Source organism: Balaenoptera acutorostrata, chromosome 11 (genome assembly GCF_949987535.1).
Source record: "Balaenoptera acutorostrata chromosome 11, mBalAcu1.1, whole genome shotgun sequence".
Taxonomy (NCBI): domain Eukaryota; kingdom Metazoa; phylum Chordata; class Mammalia; order Artiodactyla; family Balaenopteridae; genus Balaenoptera; species Balaenoptera acutorostrata.
Genome location: NC_080074.1, coordinates 50,440,278 through 50,448,417, shown reverse-complemented (window position 1 = coordinate 50,448,417; position 8,140 = coordinate 50,440,278). Strand labels below are relative to the sequence as shown.

The window sequence follows — 8,140 nt, the reverse complement described above, 5'->3', positions numbered from 1 at the left end:
AAGAATAATAAACATAAGCAGTAGTAATCGGCCATAGGTTTAAAAAGCTGGAAAATAATTTTTTCTCAGAATATAGCAACTCAACAGAATATTAACAGTTTTTTAAATGCAGCACAGTTTGGTGGTCTTGTGTTTCATTCGTTTTTCTACCATTTGAAGGGTGTATATAAATACGTGCTCTAAGGAGAATCCACCAAAGTATTCAGATAAAAAATGAGATCTAAAGATGTGATGTGGGTCAAACATCTGAAACTTTAGTCAGAAATAATACCAAATGGTTAGCTGTTTTCTATCATTTACAAAAAGTATGTAAATGATGAAGTTTTCATTTGTCATACAGACATTGTTAGAATTATTGAGATGTAGCCTAGAGAGAAAGGGAGAAGGCATTTGGTTTTATACCTGCTTTTTAGAAGACATTTGTATGAAAGAGAAATAACAGTGTCAGTAACATCTCAAATACAGAGGACATCTAAGGGTACAGGACACATCAGATGTATGTCTCAGACATAGCGACAAATTTCAAAGAGTACTCCATTGTTAGAAGGTTATGCGATGTTGAAATACTAGCTTGGTACTCAAGAGGTAAGGTTTTTAAATGGTTATCTTTCATTAGATTTATTCAGAAATTTAGTATGTGAGAGTTTAGTGTTAATAAAGAGTTACAAAGCTCAGCAGACAATTGGAATAAAAGATTTTGAATTGAGCAGAAATGCCTCTCCTCCCTGCAGACTTATGGTTATGTGCAGTGAATGAGTGTTTGCATTAGAAAGCTAAACCACATAACACATACAGAATATTAGTATTCAGTAAACAATCACGATTGCAGTCATCAAGTGCCGAAAGTCTGCCACGTGTGTTCCCAGCCTCCTTTAAAAGTAGTGCAGCTGTTACCTTAATGGATGAGAATCCAGGGTAATATCAAGGAATAAAAAATTGTTCAGTTTGATTAGTTCTAGGGGGGTGTCATCTTCAAAATGTGCCTAATTCGATAACACCAGGGCATTTCCGAGAGACGAAAGAAAATAAGGATAATGTGATGTAAATAGATACATTATTATTTTCATCTCTTTTGACATAAACCATTCTAGAAGCAAAATGACAGCAAAGAGGTGAGAAATAGGGAAGCAGCCTCTTCCATCTGTAGAAAATTGCGTGGTGGGCTGAGAGCCATGGGTCAGAGGATCAAGAGTGGACCCCAAGCAGACTGGCTTCCCCCTAATAATTGCAATAGTAGATCACATTCATGGAATGTTTAATATGTTCCAGACCTTTCGCTAGCTGCCTCACATGGATTAGATCATTTAACCTTCACCACCACCCTGCAGGGAAAGAACTGTTATCACTGTCATTTTACAGATATGAAAACTGAAGCTTGGAAAAGCTAGGTAATTTCTCAAGGTCACACAGTAAGGAGCAGAGCTGGTATTTGGACTCAGATATGCCGATGGGTCCCTCAGCCAGTACATTTCATTGCTTCCCCGTGCCTGCTGGGTAAGGAGGGCCTTCGTGTATGTAACCTGCCAGAGCCCTCATCCTCAATATCCCAAACCAGTTTCTTTTTGGGAAATTGGGAATCTTTTTTATCTTATGCCTTGGAAATACTTTCTGTCAAGCCAAGTTCAGGCCGTTTTTATCCTGTTGTCCTTGAAATGCTCTCTCTCCACCTGCCTTTCCCCCAAACCCCCTGAAAGCTCTTGAAGTTGATCTACAGAAGAGTTAAATACATAACTAATTAGAAGGCAAGAGGGAAAGGATGGGCCTGGAAGTGCTCAGAACTAAAATTTGGGTGTTGAACCCTCTGGCAGTATTCTTCCTTACTCTGTCTAGTGACTTGAATATGGCCAGCTGACATGAAATGTTCCTGGAGATTTGAATCACTATTGGAGTTCAACTTCTTCTTGGTTCAAATTCTTTTTAAAAATGAGACCAGGCTTACTCAGGGTAGGAAATGAGTGGTAATCCATTTCACAATTAAGGCAGTCTTCTTTTTTTTATTTTTATTTTTATTGGAGTATATAGTTGATTTAAAATGTTGTGTTAGTTTCTGCTGCACAGCAAAGTGAATCAGTTACATGTATACATATATCCCCTCTTTCTTAAATTCTTTTCCCATATAGTTCACCACAGAGTACTGAGAAGAGTTCCCTGTGCTATACAGTAGGTCCTTATTAGTTATCTGTTTCATAAAGGCAGCCCTTGTTACTTCCATTAACCCAGAGAAAGGTTGCTGGGAATGTGTGCCTCCAATTTTCTTGCTCCCATTTCCTTCTTAGAGGGAAAATAAGGTGATTTCATCTAGACATTTTTACTCTCAACTCTATTTTTTAATAAAGAATTTAAATTATTTACTTTCATCCTTTGAAAGATGAAATCTCCTTGAAACACAGTGTTGACCACTTTGATCACTTGGGTTATGTATCTAGACCAGGACATTATACTATTCATTAATGGTAATGATAATAACCATTGGAAATACTAGAATTCATGTGTAGAGAAAATTGCAGATATCCTCAAGACATCTTCAAAGTGTTGACAAGCCTCAATCAATTAATAATCAAATTCCATGCTAGATCACTGAGATTTTAGATAAGAAATCATTCTTAAAAATTTTGCTACTAAACATGGTGTAATCATTTTCAAAGATTACAGAAATTTAATAATATATTGAGTAATGGAACTCAAAACGTTCATGCATGACTACTAGATTAGACCTAGCATCTGTTGAGAAATCTGTCATTGAAATGGATAAGCACAATTGTGATTTGTTACTAAAATGGGAAAAAAATGATGAAAACATCTCTGCCCAATTGAAGAGGTCATCCTTTATATTATTCAGCTTCTATAATGAAACTTGTATTACTACTTTAGTTTTTTTTGTTGTTTGTTTTTTTATCTCTTAGCAGCAGAAAAATTTATTCCTTTTAAGGACAATTAAACCACATCCAAGGCTTTAGCTTACAGACACAAACCAAAGTAGCCATTAAGGCATTAGATATTGAGGTATAAGACAATGAGGGTAAGTGCTTATCTGCAGAACCGAAGGAGAACAGCTGTGCCCTACAAGTACTGAAGCATCTGAGACCACATGGGTAGGGATATACTTTCACGATGAAGGGAAGGGAAGAGAAAGCGAGGTGCCCCACCACGAGGCATTAGGCTGCCTTGCAGAGGGCCACGGCGGAGAAGCAGACCTCCCCTTGCTCGCGCTCAGTGACTTCTCTGCAGACCTTGGCGGCGTCCTGCAGCCGTGAGTCCTCTGAACTGGTGCCACGGTTCACCGGAAAAGGCATCCGTCCATCAAGTTCATAGACTTGAACAACGTGGCCATCCACGTTGTTAAACAGAATAAAATGAAAGTTCACTTTGTCATCTACCCAACATTGGCCTTCCTGTGCCACGGCATCATGGGCTCCCTAGAGGGCCTCATTCTTTTCAAAGCATTTTGCTCTGTCTTCAGGGTACAACTTCTCTGTTTCAGAAAGAAACTGTTTGGGAACTGACCCATCCTCGAACTCCAGTTTGTCCTGATTGTTGGCCACTGCGTGAATGAGAGTCCGATGGTTCCACCGGAGTTGCCAATGGTCTGCTTCATGAAGTACACCTTAGGACTTACTTCTTGTCCCTTCAGCACTTCAATCTGTTTTTTCCTGAAGTTCTCATGCTGGGCCGTGAGAGGAAAGAGGCGCAGCAGCGCGCAGGCTGGCGCCGGCACCGAGCCCAAAGACTTCTCCTCCAGGCCCAGCACGTCCTCCAAGTGCCGCTGGCCGGCGACCCCCAGCCGGGCCAGCACCTTGTTCAGCATCTCCGGGTTAATCTCCATCGGTTTGAGCTGCATCTTCGCGAACTAGGGAAGGAAGCGCAACCCAGAGAAGAGGAAAAACAGCCACTACTTTAGATTTGTATCTTGTCCAGATTCTTACTCAAAATATTAGCCAAGTCATGTACTATTGGTGCTTCTCACTATTTAATTAGGTTCAAAATCTTACCATTTTATCAAGTACAGATGGATTCGAAGACTGAGAATCACCAATATGTCTGTATGAAAGACTCCTGGGAGATAATGAGCAGGAGGAGATTTTTTATTAGGAAGAATTGAATTAGTGAGCTGGATCTATATCTCTATTGCTAAGTTTCAAAGCTGCTTGCTTCTTTATGCTTATATTAGAAGTAACTCAATTAAGCAACAGATTTTTATTGAGCATGAAATATTCTGGGCAAGGTGATACATGAGGGATTGTCCCATACACAGAGGAGGGTAACACATACTCTAATTTAAGGATTTAGATCAGGAGATTAGAAATATGTACATAAAAATATTATTAAAAAGTATAAGGTAAGTGTGAAATGTCAGTGTGAGCAATAAGTGCTGAAGGAATTCAGAGTTTGCTTCAGGTTAGAGTAATCTGGGGAGGCTTCATGGAGGAGGTGGGATCTGATCTGCACTTGAAAGGATGCCTTGATGGACAATATTGTTGCCTAACCACCATCCATTCACCCTTCTTTGCGTATTTTTCAGAAACTCTCTCCCATGCAGGACACATACCTCAGGGAAAGCAAACTCCATCTTAAACTCCAAGGGAGAATCCTGATTAGTCTAATGTGAAGTCATCATGGTAATCCTATCCACTCTTTCTTCCCCTCCCCCCATGATTTGTTCAGGGAGCCAAACTTAATGCAAATCAGTAACTGGCATTTCCCCTAGCAATGGTCTAGGGACATGACCTAAATGGGTCCAATCAGTCTAAAAGGAAAGACCTTTGTTTCATAATTGGGAATAAGATTTTTATTCTCTCCTACTGTGCAGGAAAAGGATGTTGGTTGCCCTGATGGCCTCTGGCAGTCTTTTTGAGATCATGAGGGCCCCTGGCACGTGGAGGAAGGCTGAGGCTGGAGAATAGGGGAGATTCAGAGCTGGAGCCCTATTTGTACTGTGCCTGGAGCTTGATCTGCCTCTAGATCTCCTATTATATGAGACAGTACATTTCTTCAATGTTTAAGCCAGATAGAGTTAGGTTTTCTGTAACCCCCAGCCAAAGTCATGCAAACTGCTATCAAGTAGTAGAGTTGATTCCTTTCCTAGCATATATTTAACTTTTTCCCTAACAAAGGAAATAAATTAAATGCTATGTGGTGTTTTTTTTTTTTTAGGGGGGAAGGGTAGGAATCCCTCTACCATTTTTCCTTGTGGTTTAAATGGGAGAGACAATCTATTAGCTCAAAGTACGTTTGGATGCCATGATTGATTCAGACAGACATGGGCATAGGAGACAAGAGAAAGTTGCTGAGGCTTCTGAAAAGAAGCTCCTTTCCCCTGGGAACTACCAGATATATCTTTCTCTACTCCCCTGTGTGGTCGGGGAGCAGAGATGGGTTGTGTTAGTTTCCTAGGGTGACTGTAACAAATCCCCACAAACTAGGCGGCTTAAAACAGAAATTTATTCTCTTCCAGTTCTGGGGGCTAGACATCCACAGTGAAAATGCTGACAGAGCAGCGCTCCTTCTGAAGGCTCTAGAGAAGAATCCCTCCCCTGCACGTTTCTAGCTTCCGGTGGTTGCAGGCAATCCTTGGCGTTCCTTGGCTTGTGGCTGCACCACTCAAGTCTCTGCCATCATCTTCACGTAGAGACACACAGGGAGAGAGCTGTATCCAAATTTCTTTAGTCTTATGAGGATACCAATCATTGGATTAGGACCCATTCTAAACCCAGTTTGACTTCATCTTAACTTGATTAAGATGAATCAAGGGACCCTATTTCCAAATAAGGCCACATTCACAGGTTCCCAGTGGACATGAGTTTTACGGAAACATTATCCAAGCCAGTACAAGGCCTCTTGCAGCCAGTGTTGCCATCCTGAAGGAAGCCAGCCTGAGGATGAAGTTAACACATGGAGCCATACCGAGTCAAGGTGATCTCAAAGTAAATGACATCATTAACCTCTGGATAAAACTGCCTAAAGTTTATTTTACTTTGGATAATTTAATTTATTTAAGCCAGGAAATTTCTCTTTTTATTTAAGTCACTTTGTGTTGAATTTTCTTTTGAGAGTTTCAAAAAGACTTCTGAGAACTTGATACGAATTTTGTTGAGACGGGAAGAGGTCATGCTGTATAACAGGGAATAGCAGGAGGAAAAAATCATGAGGATAAAATGAAAGGAGTGTTGGAGTGAAGGTTTGGCTGGAGGAGAATATTTATTGGAGGAGCAGAGGGGCATAAAGTTGTACCGATTGGTTAGTGTACGTTTTTAGAGGTCTGGAAATGTCAAACTAAATAATTTGAACTTTCTTCTGCAGGCAGATGGTGTATAAGATGGTTTCTGAACATGGAAGTTGAATCAATTAACATGATGTTTTAGGTTAATTAACAGTGAAGTGCAACTTATATCAGAAGGGGACAGAAATCAGATCAGAATTGACTTCCTTGATGTTTCCCAATGCAATCAAGAGGAGAGACCTACCTTCTCATTTCTGGACTGGGATTCATTCCATCCTACTTACCTAACCTGGCCTTCTTCCTGTTCCTAGAACAGACCAGACTCATTCTACTTGAAGGCTTTTGCATTGGCTGTTTGCTCTGTCCCAGACGCTTTTTATTCCTGATCTTTGCATGGCTGGCTCCTTATCATTCAATCCTCAGCTCAACTGTTGCCTCTTCAAGAAGACTTCCCTGACCAGTCAATCTAGAATAGCCTCTTGTCCCTCTGTCAGACTGGCTTATTTTGATTCTCAGTAAATTAAGTACCATCTGCTAGATTTCTCATTTATTTATTTATTTTTGTAGCCCCTCCCTTCCCTGCCCCAACTGCAAAATAAGCTTCATAAGAGCAAGGAGCTTGTCGGGTTTTCATGGCCATTTCTCCAGTACCCTATAGGAGCTCAAATAAATATATGTGGTATAAATGATTAATAAATTTGGCTTTGAAGTTTTAAAACTGCTGAAACATTGAATCAATAGTTTAAATAACTTTCAGATGAGCAAAATTAAATAATTTGGCTAATCGGGAGAGAAACTATTTCCAAAGTTAATTTTGCTCAAAAGGCAGGCAGGAGTGGAAGAACTAAAATGCATATTTTTCTCAATGTTCCAAAAAGACAAGAGTAATTTTCAAAACAACACTCTGGTCTCCTAAGGCTGTTTCCACCAGAAATGCCCTGGACATAAAGAAAAGCTCTAGGGAACTTTGAGGGAATATATTTAAGCTTTTCTCTTTCCATTTTCCCTAGTGGCAGTTTCATTTCAAGGCCAGCGGTCTATAACTAGCTCTAGTTTTCTAGAGCAATTTACGTCTCTCAAATGATTCAGAATCAGACTCTTTTGTCATTACTAGAACTGAGCCCCTGATTTGTTGTCTAGCAGTGGATACCTCTGTGTTCCTTGCTCCCACCAAAGTGCCTCTGACCTCAGCGTGAAGCTCTCCCACTATTAATTATTCTTCTTGAAATATGCCACAGTGCATTTACCAGCTCATTATGAGAAATCTTTGTTGCATACAATGAAGACCGGACAAGCCTCAACAAAGTAATGAAGGAGCACATTCTGTGATGCAGAGAACTTTCTAAGCCAGCCTTTCTCCATGACTCTCCTGGGGTGCTATTATTTATAATATACCCCTATGACTTTTTCTGAGATTATAATGAATGAGCTTGTGTACATTACTGATCTGCTTCTTTGACTGAATTCGCTGGTAAATTATTTGAAGTGGCCTATCCAGGCCATGTGAAAAAAGATCTGTGTTAGCTTGAAGGAACTGGCAAGGCTGGGTAGATTGGCCACTAAATTCAAATTACAAATATAGTAACAGCTCAAAAGGGACAAATCTTAATTTACTGTCAACCAAGGTTGGGAATGAAACTCTAAGTGCCTGATAAATATGTCTGACTTACTAAAATTTTTATAGTGAATACTATATAAAATTACTGGGATATTGGCTGGAATTTGGAAATTTTTGTCACCCAGAAATTTTTGCTTTCCTCCCTCTTCTTCTTCCATTCCCCTCCCCCTACCTTCTCCTTCTTGATAGTTTTATTACTTATTATGGCATTTAATCAGGAATGTCTTTTGAACACATACCCTTTTTTAAAAAGGCCTCTTTTTAAAGTAAAAACCTCAAGGAAATTAATGGAGTATAGAATAGTA

At 39.8% G+C, this 8,140-nt stretch overlaps 1 pseudogene; it reads right to left on the bottom strand.

The window, feature by feature from the left end:
* Positions 1 to 3,155: 3,155 nt before the first annotated feature.
* LOC103020591 (ubiquitin carboxyl-terminal hydrolase isozyme L1-like) lies at positions 3,156 to 3,838 on the bottom strand (annotated as a pseudogene).
* Between the last annotated feature and the right edge of the window lie 4,302 nt (positions 3,839 to 8,140).